This window comes from Mauremys mutica, chromosome 3, assembly GCF_020497125.1.
Source record: "Mauremys mutica isolate MM-2020 ecotype Southern chromosome 3, ASM2049712v1, whole genome shotgun sequence".
In the NCBI taxonomy this organism is placed as follows: Eukaryota; Metazoa; Chordata; order Testudines; family Geoemydidae; genus Mauremys; species Mauremys mutica.
In genome coordinates, this window is record NC_059074.1 from 107956069 (window position 1) to 107969080 (window position 13012).

At 43.0% G+C, this 13012-nt stretch overlaps 1 long non-coding RNA gene across 2 annotated transcripts in view; it reads right to left on the minus strand.

The window, feature by feature from the left end:
• Window positions 1-503: 503 nt before the first annotated feature.
• The window catches only part of LOC123367284, a 28288-nt gene continuing 15779 nt past the window's right edge, over window positions 504-13012 (minus strand). The window contains exon 4 of one of the 2 annotated variants that reach the window (XR_006578387.1): window positions 504-727. This is a non-coding gene — a long non-coding RNA (uncharacterized LOC123367284). Of the gene's footprint in view, window positions 728-4046; window positions 4121-13012 lie in introns of those variants that run through there. The other variant, XR_006578388.1, reaches the window with a different exon arrangement.

Consider the following 13012-nt stretch of genomic DNA (forward strand, 5'->3'; position numbering starts at 1 on the left):
AGTGTGAGGCTTACCAAGGGTACCCAGGGTTATGAGGCACCTCACTACTACCCTGAGGAAGCCTTGTCTGTCCCTGCTGATGGTCAGTTCCCCAACCCCACCAGCCTTGCGCAACACAAACACTCCCATCCAGGCCTGCGCTGGCCCCACTCTTTTTCTACAGGTTCATGATAGGCCAATGATCAAGCGCTCCAAGCACCCCCTGGAGTGACCAGCACCTGGTTCACTAGACACAGAATTCACAGACCAGCTACTCCCAAAGAAGCAGTACACACCAGGTTAACAATCTCACTTTAGGATCACCACTCCATTTAACACACAACACTTAGATATGTTTATAGTGAAAACAAGTCACAGTTTATTTAACAAAGTACAGAGATTTGAGATGTAGCAAGTTAAAATATTGGAAACAAATGGTTATATGTAATATAAAATCATAACATGCATTCTAGAACCTAGACATTCTTAATTAGTTATTGTTATGTCTTATAACTTTGCTCGCCAGCATTTCTGAGCCAGGTAAACTGTGTTCCCTTTATTCATGAAACAAGCCACACTCAGTTCTCTCCTCAGTGAAGGATAACATATGTCTCCGTGCATTCTCCTGCTATACCAGACTAATTCTTTGATCTTAGTCACAAACAGGACACCCTCCTGCTGTGTGTGTTCCTTCCTGCAGACTTTTTGATCTCTTGTCAACTTCACAATCAACTTGATTAGCTGATGGCTTTGTATGCAAATAAAGCGACATTGTAAGACACCATCTGGTGACCTGTCTTAGCTTATGTATCTTAAGAACATAGTTTTCAGTAGAGCTACATAACTCTTTAAATAATATCTTTATGAATATTTTGCAAAGATTATGATGACCAATGGGCTATGGACTCTCAGTTGAGACCTTACCTGCCACCCTTTGGCTAACTATTATGTAGCTATCAGGCCAAGGGATCCTTGTAAAATCATCTGCCTCCCTTATGCCCTCTACCATTTGGGGAGCCTGAGTGACAATAAATACTTACATGGGGAACAAGTATTTGATAATGGGCTCTTCAGTCTAGCAGAGAAAGGTATAACATGAACCAATGGCTGGAAGTTGAAACTAGACACATTCAGACTGGAAATAAGGTGTACATTTTTAACAGTGAGGATAATTAACCGTTGGAACAACTTGCTAAGGATCATGGTGGATTCTCCATCACTGACCATGTTTAAATCACTAGTGGAATTTTAAAAAAAAAGATATTCTCGAGGAATTGTTTTGGGAAGTTCTATGGCCGAGATGATCAAAATGGTCCCTTCTGCTCTTGGCATCTAATAATCAGGGCTGCGGTAGCAGCTGCTGAGCATCTGTGCAACTGTTCTGCAGACTGGCACAGAGAGAAAATTCCTCCCACCATCTCCATGAAGAAGACGAGCATACAATCAGATATGCAGTCTATGCTGTGCCATGCTGCTCAAGATCCAGGCCTGAATGTGGATGAAAATCTTAAAGTCAGACCCTGGCAAGTCATCTTAACACCATTTCCTTCTCACATATTATCTAATACCTGCTAGCAACAGAATCACTTATGATCTCATAAAACGCCATGTTAGAATGGCTTTTGTCTCCAACAGTATTTGTCATTGGATAATTGGATATTATTTACCGTGTGTGATAGGCAGGGTGGCAAGCCCTGCATATTAGTAAGGTTGCCTAATACTTCACATTATAAGACCATGTTTTCAGTTGCTTGTAACTTTAACCATTTGTGCTGAAATTTTCCATGTTGAGAGTCTGCCTTAGGCTGAATTCTTCATAAAAAATGTCAGCCAAAGTAGTTCAGCTGTCTCCATGAATGAAGTTAGGAGAAAATACATTGGTAAGAATTCTGTTGCCCATTTCTTTCTATCGCTATAGTGTCCACATGACTTAGAGCAGGGATTTGAAGTTTGGCAAGGGGATGGCCATTGCCCAGTGAACATAAGAACATAAGAACGGCCATACTGGGTCAGACCAAAGGTCCATCTAACCCAGTATCCGGTCTTCCGATGTGCCCCAGAGGGAATAAACAGAACAAGTAATCCTCAAGTGATCCATCTCCTGTCGCCCATTCCCAGCTTCTGGCAAACAGAGGCTAGGGACACCATCCCTGCCCATCCTGGCTAATAGCCATTGATGGACCTATCCTCCATAATTTATCTAGTTCTTTTTTGAACCCTGTTATAGTCTTGGCCTTCACAACATTCTCTGGCATGTGCCTTTTGCTGTTCCTGTGAAAATCTGCTCAAATTTGGCCAGGTTATACACCTTTGAAATGCAGCAGTTCACGCATGCTCAGTATAGACTTGCCAGCTAGAGCTTAACAGCCAAAATCTCTAAAAATTCTGTCTTCACAGGACATGCTTGTGGCTCTCACAACTCCAAACTGTGCTGACCAGACTGTACAACCCCATCCCCATAGAGCAACTACACACGTTCTAGCACAGGGCTACTGGACTTTTCCTGAAATGGCTCCTCCAGGCCAGGATGGGGGGATAGACTTTCAACCAGGACCCAAAACACAGAGCTCAAAGCACTTGGTTTGACTCCTTAGGAGAATGATCACTTAGGGGATTCCTCCCCCGCCCTTTATAGTCCAGTAAACCTTAAAAGGGTATCCCCACATAAAGCACTTTTCCCCTGCTGGGTGTAGACACCATTCTGGTTCCTCCCCTGCTGGTGATTTTTACAATGCAAAAGACCTCTTCCTGGAACTTCCAATACAAATGACTAGCCCCCCGAATTTGGCCACACCTGATTTGAGGTGTTGGCCTCTTTCCTTTGTCTGGAGAAAACCTGTTTACCACCTCCCCCTCACATGCCTGTTCTGAACACATTTTAGTCACTTATTTCCAGCACAGCTGTACAGTTCTTTGTGGGTTAACTGTACATAAATCAGGCAAGAATCCTAATGATCAGTAAGTTGTTAGTTTTCCAGTGATACAACACATGCCACCTCAGGTAAATATGACAGTGTGCCATCTGGCTTAGGGTCACAGAGGGCTGTCAGAGTAGATGAGGGTGAGGAACCTGTGGAAAAGTTTGAAATTGAGTCTGGGAGCTTGTGATGAGAGTATGGAGGAAAATGTTGGGGAAAGCAGGAGAAACTGATGAGGAGCTGGGGGGAGAGAGGGCACAGATTGGCAGGGCAAGGAGACCGGGAACCAGTGGGGGTGAGGAGAAGGACATGGAGGTGAAAGGAGGCAGATCTCACAGCCAGTGTATCTGGGGGGTGAACTGAGTGGACAAAGAGACTGGGACAAGGAGCTGGGTGAGGAGAGGACAGTTTGGATGAGAAATGAGGGAAGGGAGGGACTGGGAGCAAGTGAGGACGGGGAAGATGTGGGGGGAACTGGTGGCCAGGAAAGAGCGAGATAATCAAGGAGCTGGTGAGGGAACTGGGACTGGCTGGGCAAGGAGCCTGGGAGTAGGGGCAAAGGACACTGGAACTGGGATGGGGAGTCCAAAGGGTGAGATTAGGATTTACTGAACAAGGAGACTGGGAGTGGGATCAGAACCTGAGGAGTGAAGACTGAGACTGCCTAGGTGAGGTGGATCGGTCTGGGACAAGGATCAAGTGGTGGAGTAGAGATAGGAGTAGGACAGTAGCTGCTTGGAGGGGATAGAGCAGATGATTGAAGCTTGGGAAAAATGGCCAAAAGAGTCTGTGCACACGACAGCATGCCCCTCTCCAGAGCCTGGAATGGAACCCAAGATCCCAGAGTTTGACCATTTCTCTTCTGTCAGCAAACAGCTGTGAAACCCACTGGCAAAGTTTTCAATCCCTCTCTTGTGTTGGTCCACATAGAGGATAACAACCTACTACAGCTCTCAGTTACTCCATTAGCTCAACTGGCAGAGACCTATCAATTAGCCAGTTTAATCCATTTAATGTGTGCCAGGTTAATTTTAAAACTAGAATGATATAAAATTAACATAGCACACATTAAATGGACTATACAATAAATGGATTAAAAACTGGCTGACAGGTCTCAAAATATAGTTGTAAATAGGGAATCATCATTAAGCAGGTGTGTTTCCAGTGGGGTCCCTCAGGGAACAGTTCTTGGTCCTGTGCTCTTTAACATTTTTATCCGTGACCTGGAAGAAAAAAAAAAGTCATCTCTGATAAAACTTTGCAAATGACAAATATTGGGAGAGTGGTAAATAAAGAAGAGGACAAGTCACTAATACAGAGAGATCTGGATCAGTTGGTAAACTGGGGACAAGCAAACAATGTGTGTCTTAATATGGCTTAATGTAAGTGTGTAATCTAGGAACAAAGACTGTAGGCCATACTTACTGAATGAGGGACTCTACCTTGTGAAGCAGTGATTCTGAAAATGCTTTGGGGTGGGGTTGGAGAATCCTGTGAACATGAGCTCCCAGTGTTACTTGGTGGCAAAAAGAGCTAATGCAATACTGGGATGTATAAACAGTTGCCTGTGCAAACCTTAATTCAATCCTCTTTGTGTGTATGCATTATGATAGTCTTTAATTATATGATCATACTATTTTTTCCATAGGATGCCTACCTCAATCAATGCAAATTAATGGGCAGTGCTAACTTAACGAGCAGCTATTTTTCATTTTTCAATGTGCAGCCCCAGGCCTTATTTACTGCTCAGAATTCAAAGCTTACTCTGAAGAAAAAATGTTAATTTCCCCATTGGCTTCTATCAGGCACTCACTACTGTAATATCTGGGGGTTTCACAAACGTTAAAGAATTTCTTTTCACAACATTACTTTTTGATGAGTGGGTATTGGCCTCATTTTACTGATGGGGAACTGAGGCACAGAAGGGTTAAGGTCAAAAGTATCCAGTAATTTTAGGTGCCTAATTTCAGATATTTAAGACCTGATTTTTCAGAATAGTTAGCATTATATAGCACTTTATACATTCGAAACACAGCTCTCATTGACTTCAATTACAGCGGTGAGCACTCAGCACTTCTGCAAATCAGATCCTAGGATCTCAAGTTGGGCACCCAGAAATATCTGTCTAAAGTGACTTGCCCAGCATCACATAGAAATACTGTGACAGAAGCCAGGACAGCTTTAACCATGAAAATATACTTTTTCTTCCTGTATTCCCTGGCCTCATTCACTACATACCTTCCAACTTCTGCAACAAATGAGGCGGGGTCTTACAGACAACAGACTGTTTCACAACACAACCCTGATTCATCCCCAGAGCAGGGTGGAAAAAACAGTAGGTGATCGTGTAATTAAAACTTCACTGTAATGCATAGGCACAAGGCAGCTGAACCTTAATTTTGGCATTTCCTAACTTTTGAGTGTTTGACTTTACAACCTTAATACTGTTCTTTTAACATAGCATCCAAGTGCAGGTCAGGCCCCAAGCTGGCTTCTCCCAGCTGACCCCCAGGCCAGCAGCAAAGTTTTTCCAGAACTGAACAGACTCACACTCTTCTTTCTCAGGGTTTCTCCCTGGGCCCATCACTAGAGCTCAAAACTACAAACAAAATTAAACCCTGCCAAAGCACCCTTCTCTCCCCTCCAGGCTTGAGCCTCTTGGGCGCCTCTTCAGCTCCCTGTTCACCTTCCAGAACACCAGCCCCAGGACTGTATCTCTGGGGCATGGGCCCACCCCACACTCCTGTGGCTTGTCTTAATTTCCAGCCACAACCCAGCTTAGCAGCTCTCCTGCACATCCAGGCCCTCTCTGGTCGACTTCCTCCCTTTTTAAGTCCTACACCCAGCAGAGAAATGGCAAAGTAGGGCTCATTAAACGGAGCTGGCCAGTCCTCAGTCTTAAGTGTAGTCTTAAATTAAACTGTGTCTAAAGTAAATGTATATTAATATAATGTGAACCCAACCTTACAATTTTAAACACACTCCTCTGCCTTTCATCTGGTGCTGTCATTTACACCTCTACAAAGAGGGCTTAAGTCTGTGTCTCATTCAAGTCCTTTCACACCACTCTGGCAATGAGAAAGAGACAGAAAGCACATTATCTCCTGCTGGGGCTTCCTGCAGTACAGGGACATCACCCAGCTGGCACAGAACCAGGAGGGAGGATTCCTGTGTTGCCTCACTGCAGCCTCTGATCTGGAAGACCTGCTGGGGTTATTCCAGATGCTGTGCTCCAGAAATCTCTGGCTGATGGATGACCTCTGGGGACCACTGGGAGCATAGTGTAGAACAGCGTGTGGATTGACTAGGAATTGAACGGCCTCTCCTGTATGCAATACAGACAACTACAGCTAAGCTGTTAGGCCAGTCCAATGAATTACTCTATTTGATGGTTATCTTGGCTTGTCTAGTTAAAAGGAGACATTAAAATATATTATGTACTCAGTATATTGCACTGTAGGTTTTTGACTATTGCCAACCAACAGCGTTAAATGATGCGAACTGACAGCCAACTTCAATATATTTTTAGTAGTAAACAAAACATAGCCTGTAGTGTAAACACAGACAATATAGCAGTATGGCAAAAGTAAACACGTTCCTTATCCTGGGGGGACTCATACTTTTCCAGATAAGGAGTTTGGTTAAATATCTTGCCTACTGGCTTTCTTTGAAGGGCATAACAAAATTAACTACATTCAAAGCAAAAAAAGGAGATCAAATTAAGGTATTTCTAGTGTTTCTAAGTAAGGATATTATTTTTCCACTAGGTACTTCCCTTGGGGAAAAAATCTGTTAGCTATAAAGCTATGCATATAGTGTGCAAATCACAGACATATCAGAGAGAAAGTGATATTGGTCTGGTGATATATATGTTTTTATCAGCATGAATTTAGGAAGCCACATACCTCAAGATGCAGAGCCACAAGCAGAGTATCCTAAATGAAACCAATAAGCCTTTACACCATACTGCTACACTGTCACATAACTCTCTCTATGCCACATACATAAGAGGACAACTATTTGGGAATATTTTAGATAGATTTTAACCTTTTTCTTGGGATTATTGTTTTGTAACCCTGTACCGATGTAGCCAGGCGCCTTAGTTACTATGAGCCATTAAGGCTCTGAGATGAAAAAAGCATAGTTAACGAATGGTAGTAATCTCTAAAATGATCGAACATTGCTTTTTTTAAGAGATAAAAATGCCATGAATTTAAAGTCTGATGGTTCCAATTCTCAGTGCCAGCCAAGCTGAGCTTGGTGCAGGAGCTGGGGGAAAGGAGGAGAAAGTGTCTTTGTGCCGTCTGTGCGCTTCCCACGTTCTGGAGCCAGCCAGGGGCCAGGTGTAAGAAATACCTGCCCAAGGACTATTCTAACATGCTTTGCAGCGAACCCGTCCATACACCACTGCAGCAGCCCAGAATAGCCAAAGTACAGTGCATTCTAGTGACAGCCTGTCCCTCTCCCTAGTATGCCTCTGTATGAGAAAGTACAAGGGGAGAGGCAAAAAAACTATTCCTCTGGTTCTATATTGCCTGAGGAACTCATACACACACACCAGAGACATTCTTAGGGGCCAATTCCACCAACTATGGTCCCTTTCCATCCTCAGAGCCAGTATAAAGGGAATACAGTGGAGCCCAAAATTGGGGCCTGATATCTTTGTGCCTTCGAGGGCTGGAAGTGAATGCCAGGAAGGGAGATGCAAAGGTGCTTCTGGGAGATCTTAGAGCAACCCAAGAGCTGCTTTAAGCAGTGCCAACTACAGTAATCCCTTATGGATCACTGTGTCAGGGATCAGGAAGAACACTGTATTCCTCTCTCCTGTGCTTACTTTACAACCATCTGCCAGGGGAATCCTCACCCCAGAAGCTTTAGGAGCATGCAAAGAGTACTAAAGGTCTTAGCCTGCTCCCATTCGAGCCAAGGATCTAGACCATGATGTTTGGAATGTTAAATTAACTTCTGAATGGGTTTTTCTCTGAGTGTGGTGTCTTGTTGACCCGATATTGATCCTGTATATACCTGCTTACAATTAAAATGTTGTAGGTCCCATAGGTTTAGTACCACTGAGCAGTGCAGTGCTTTGCAGTGGGAAATGCACTTATATCCATTAGTGAGGGATAAGTCTTTTATAAATAATGGGTACAACACAAGAAATTTTAGGAACAGGAAAAAGGCCATCTGGCTGGATATGTCTGCCTTCCGGTTAATTTCAGTCCCACCTACCTGTTTTTTACCACATTCCCAATCCCATCTTTTGCCAGAAATAAAGGCAGGCGTCTCTAAAACTCATTTGCATTATTTGGTTTAATTGCTCTTCCTGGTAATTTATTCTGTACGCATACTGACTTTTGTAAATTATGGCATTTTTGACCTTCTAGTGAAATTTCTAAAGTTAAGGTCCCTGATCCTGCATTCCTGTCTCAGGCAGGACACCCTTTAGAGTCAGTGGGAGTCCTGCCTCAGTAAGGAATGCACAATCTGGCCCCAAATAGCCAAACAAAAGCCCATGCATAAATTTGATCTATCTCAGTGTAAACCTTAAGGGCAATTCTGTCCTCCAACAGTGACAAGCTTCACAGCTGCTGAAGGGGAGGAGTGAACCTTGTGTCTTTATCATGAAATTGAATTATATCTTTTTTTCCCCACAAGTACATGATTTGGCAATGAGATAATTTTGCCAGACACAAATTTTGTATTTGGGTATTAGTGCAGGCCCTTATGTTATGAGAAAAGTTTGAAAAGTAAAACATCTTTGGTGCTGTTACAACTTGCCCCGGAACTGATTTATATTAATAAAAGTTAGAGGAATGGATAGCTCAGGAGATTAGCAATTATGGAGCTTTTCATCTCTACAGCACCAATTCTAATCTGCCTGCATTGGTAATATCTAATGCAGCTCAGATGTACCCAGAATTTGGCCCTCAGCCTTGATAAACTTTCAGACCTCTTTACAAATATTATTTATGCATTCCACCAGCTCTGTGAATTTGCCAAATGTCGTTATGCTCATTTTACTGACAGGCAATATTATTGCTGTATATTTTATTAGTTATTAAGATAAAGACAGAGTAAAAAGGAGTTTTGAAATAAGACATTAAGAAAGAGGCCTAAATAATGTAGCGAGACTAAATTCAGTTTTGTATAGAACATTAGGCAGACATTTACTCAGACATATTTCTTTAATATATACTAACTTGAACTTCATCTATCGTGTTTGTTATCTCGCACTTCTTTAGGACACTTTCCCATGGGAAAGGCACTGAAAATGTGCCAGGTTGGGTTAGGGTTTTTTATTTCTTTTTACATTTCAAACTACTCAATAAAATACCACTTATGAAAGATACAAAAAACATGTGGAAATATATTTTCCCCAAAGGGGAATTCAGCTGTTCTCAGCATCAGAAACCTGAATATCAGGAGACCAGGACAACATATGAGGAATTTATTAAAGAAATAATGGAGGGAATTGGAAAAAGATTACTCCAGGCTGCAAATGCAAATGAAAATCATTGTAATCTGAAAATGATTTGGTGGTCCATATGGATTGGTAGTTTCTCTGCAATTCCTAATAGACATCCACCTACATCACAAAAACTACAGTACTTACACACATGTAACACCCTTTCCAGCAATTTCAGTGGAGGCCAGTGAATAAGGGTCTGATGCAACAAAGCATTTAAAAGTGTGCTTAAAATTAAGCATCTGCTTGTGTGCTTTCCTGGATTAGGGCCTAAATGGGTATAGAGACTGAACTGTTAAAACATGTGGTCCCTCCAGAATAAGGGTAAGATATGAGGGAAGCTGCACTGCTGTTACTCCTTCTGTAGGTGTTTCTGGAAAGGATTACATTTCCATCTGACATCTTTTACCAACATGAAATTCTATTTAATGTATAGAAAAAACAATGAATCTGACTCAGGGCTGTATTTTCTGGGTGCTCAACTTGTTACCCTGTGGTCTGATCTGCAGAAGTGCTGAGTACTTACAGCTGCAACAGAAGTCACTGGGAACTGTGATTTTCACATATCAAGTGTTATATAAGGCTATATATTCTGAAAAAAAATAGGATTTAGTCATCTCAAATAGGGCATCCAAAATTAGTGGATGTTTTTTAACCTTGATCTCTGTGCTTTAGTTCCCCATCTATAAAATGGAGATAATACCACGCCTTGTTGTGAAGATTAAATAATGTCTGTGGAGCACTCTGATCCTATAGTGATGAGCACCATAAAGAAGTCCATGAGAAAATTCATAATTCTGTCTTCAGAGCAGCCTTTGAATAGTGTGCTGTAAATAAGGCCGGAGGCCATACATTGAACAATGAGGAAAAGATAAATTAAATAGCTGCTCATTAAGTGAGCACCATCGATCCTGTGCATTGAATGAGGCAGGGGTACTATGGGAAAACTAGAATTTGATCATGTTATTAAAGATTATCATAATGCATAGATGCCAAGGGGCCAAACTGAGGTTGTGCAAGCAACCTTTATTCCGGCATTTCCCAGCTTTGTAGTGCTTGACTTTTGAACCTTAATAATGCTCTTTTAACATAGTTTGTGTGTAACTGTAATTTCATCGGTTTAAGAAAAAGCCTGAAAAATTAAGAATTCCATCAAGTGGAATCACATTGATTCCACCTGGTGCATCAGCAGGGTTGGAACCATTAGATCCACTGCACAGATCTCTGTTGTGACAGGTTGGACCCCCCCTTCCAGGGTTTTTGATGTATTGCTACCTGATGTACTGGGGTCCCACTGAGCCTGCCCGTACCACCAGCCTGGGCTCCCTCACCCTGTCCTGCTGCACACACACACCGTCTACAATAAGCTCTGTGTGGGAAGACTCAGCTGAGGGAATTGTTCAGCACTCAGGTGCACACAGCCTCTGGAGTGTAAACCCAAAATTCTATTGTCTTGTGCTGTATAGAGATCTACACAGCGTAAGCACATGAAATTCACTCCCTCCCTCAATGTGAAGGAAGATATGCACCGCTTTTTGTTCCTCTCCCCCCACAGTTATGAATTGCACAAACTGGATTTCAGAATAAACAGAAAACAAGCTTATTAACTACAAAAGGTAAAATTTAAGTGATTATAAGGGACAGCAAACAGAACAAAACGGATTACTGAGCAAATAAAACAAACACACAAACTAGGCTTAATACATTAAAGAAATTGACTACAAATAGTAATTTCTCACCCTAAATATTGTCTTATGCATGAGACAGAGTTTTTTGAAGGTAAACTGCACTGCTTGCAGCTTAAATCTCCACATTTACCCTTCACAGGCTGACCTTTCTCACCTGGGCTCAGCCCCTATCCCCCATTTAGTTCCTTTCTTTCCCAGTTTGACACCCCTCCATCCCCGCAAACCCACTTCCCATGGAAAAGTACCACATTTCAAGATCAATCATAGAATATCAGGGTTGGAAGGGACCTCAGGAGGTCATCTAGTCCAACCCCCTGCTCAAAGCAAGACCAATCCCCAACTAAATCATCCCAGCCAGGGCTTTGTCAAGCCTAACCTTAAAAAACTCTAAGGAAGAGTATTCCACCACCTCCCTAGGTAACCCATTCCAGTGCTTCACCACCCTCCTAGTGAAAAAGTTTTTGCTAATATCCAACCTAAATTTCCCCCACTGCAACTTGAGACCATTACTCCTTGTTCTGTCATCTGCTACCACTGTCTAGATCCATCCTCTTTGGAACCCCCTTTCAGGTAGTTGAAAGCAGCTATCAAATCCCCCCTCACTCTTTTCTTTTGAAAACTAAACAATCCCAGTTCCCTCAGCATCTCCTCATAAGTCATGTGCTCCAGCCCCCTAATCATTTTTGTTGCCTTCCACTGGACTCTTTCCAATTTTTCCACATCTTTCTTGTAGTGTGGGGCCCAAAACTGGACACAGTACTCCAGATGAGGCCTCACCAATGTCAAATAGAGAGGAATGATCACGTCCCTCGATCTGCTGGCAATGCCCCTACCTATATAGCCCAAAATACCATTAGCCTTCTTGACAAAAAGGGCATACTGTTGACTCATGTCCAGCTTTTCATCTACTGTAACCCCTAGGTCCTTTTCTTCAGAACTGCTTCCTAGCCATTCAGTCCCTAGTCTGTAGCAGTGCATGGGATTCTTCCATCCTAACTGCAGGACTCTGCACTTGTCCTTGTTGAACCTCATCAGATTTCTTTTGGCCCAGTCCTCTAATTTGTCCTCGTCCCTCTGTATCCTATCCCTACACTCCAGCATATCTACCACTCCTCCCAGTTTAGTGTCATCTGCAAACTTGCTGAGGGTGCAGTCCACGCCATCCTCCAGATCATTAATGAAGATATTGAACAAAACCGGCCCCAGGACCGACCCTTGGGGCACTCCACTTGACACCGGCTGCCAACTACACATGGAGCCATTGATCACTACCCATTGAGCCTAACGATCTAGCCAGCTTTCTATCCACCTTATAGTCCATTCATCCAGCCCATACTACTTTAAACTTGCTGGCAAGAATACTGTGGGATACTGTATCAAAAGCTTTGCTAAAGTCAAGGAATAAAATGTCCACTGCTTTCCCCTCATCCACAGAGCCATTATCTCATCATAGAAGGCAATCAAGTTGGTCAGGCATGACTTGTCCTTAGTGAATCCATGCTGACTGTTCCTGATCACTTTCCTCTCCTCAAAGTGCTTCAGAATTCATTCCTTGAGGACCTGCTCCATGATTTTTCCAGGGACTGAGGTGAGGCTGACTGGCCTGTAGTTCTCCGGATCCTCCTTCTTCCCTTTTTTAAAGATAGGCACTACATTAGCCTTTTTCCAGTCATCCAGGACCTCCCCGAATCGCCATGTGTTTTCACAGATAACGGCCAATGGCTCTGCAATCACATCCGCCAACTCCTTTAGCACCCTCGGATGCAGCACATCTGGCCCCATGGACTTGTGCTCATCCAGCTTTTCTAAATAGTCCTGAACCACTTCTTTCTCCACAGAGAGCTGGTCACCTCCTCCCCATACTGTGCTGCCCAGTGCAACAGTCTGGGAGCTGACCTTGTTCATGAAGACAGAAGCAAAAAAAGCATTGAGTACATTAGCTTTTTCCACATCCTCTGTCA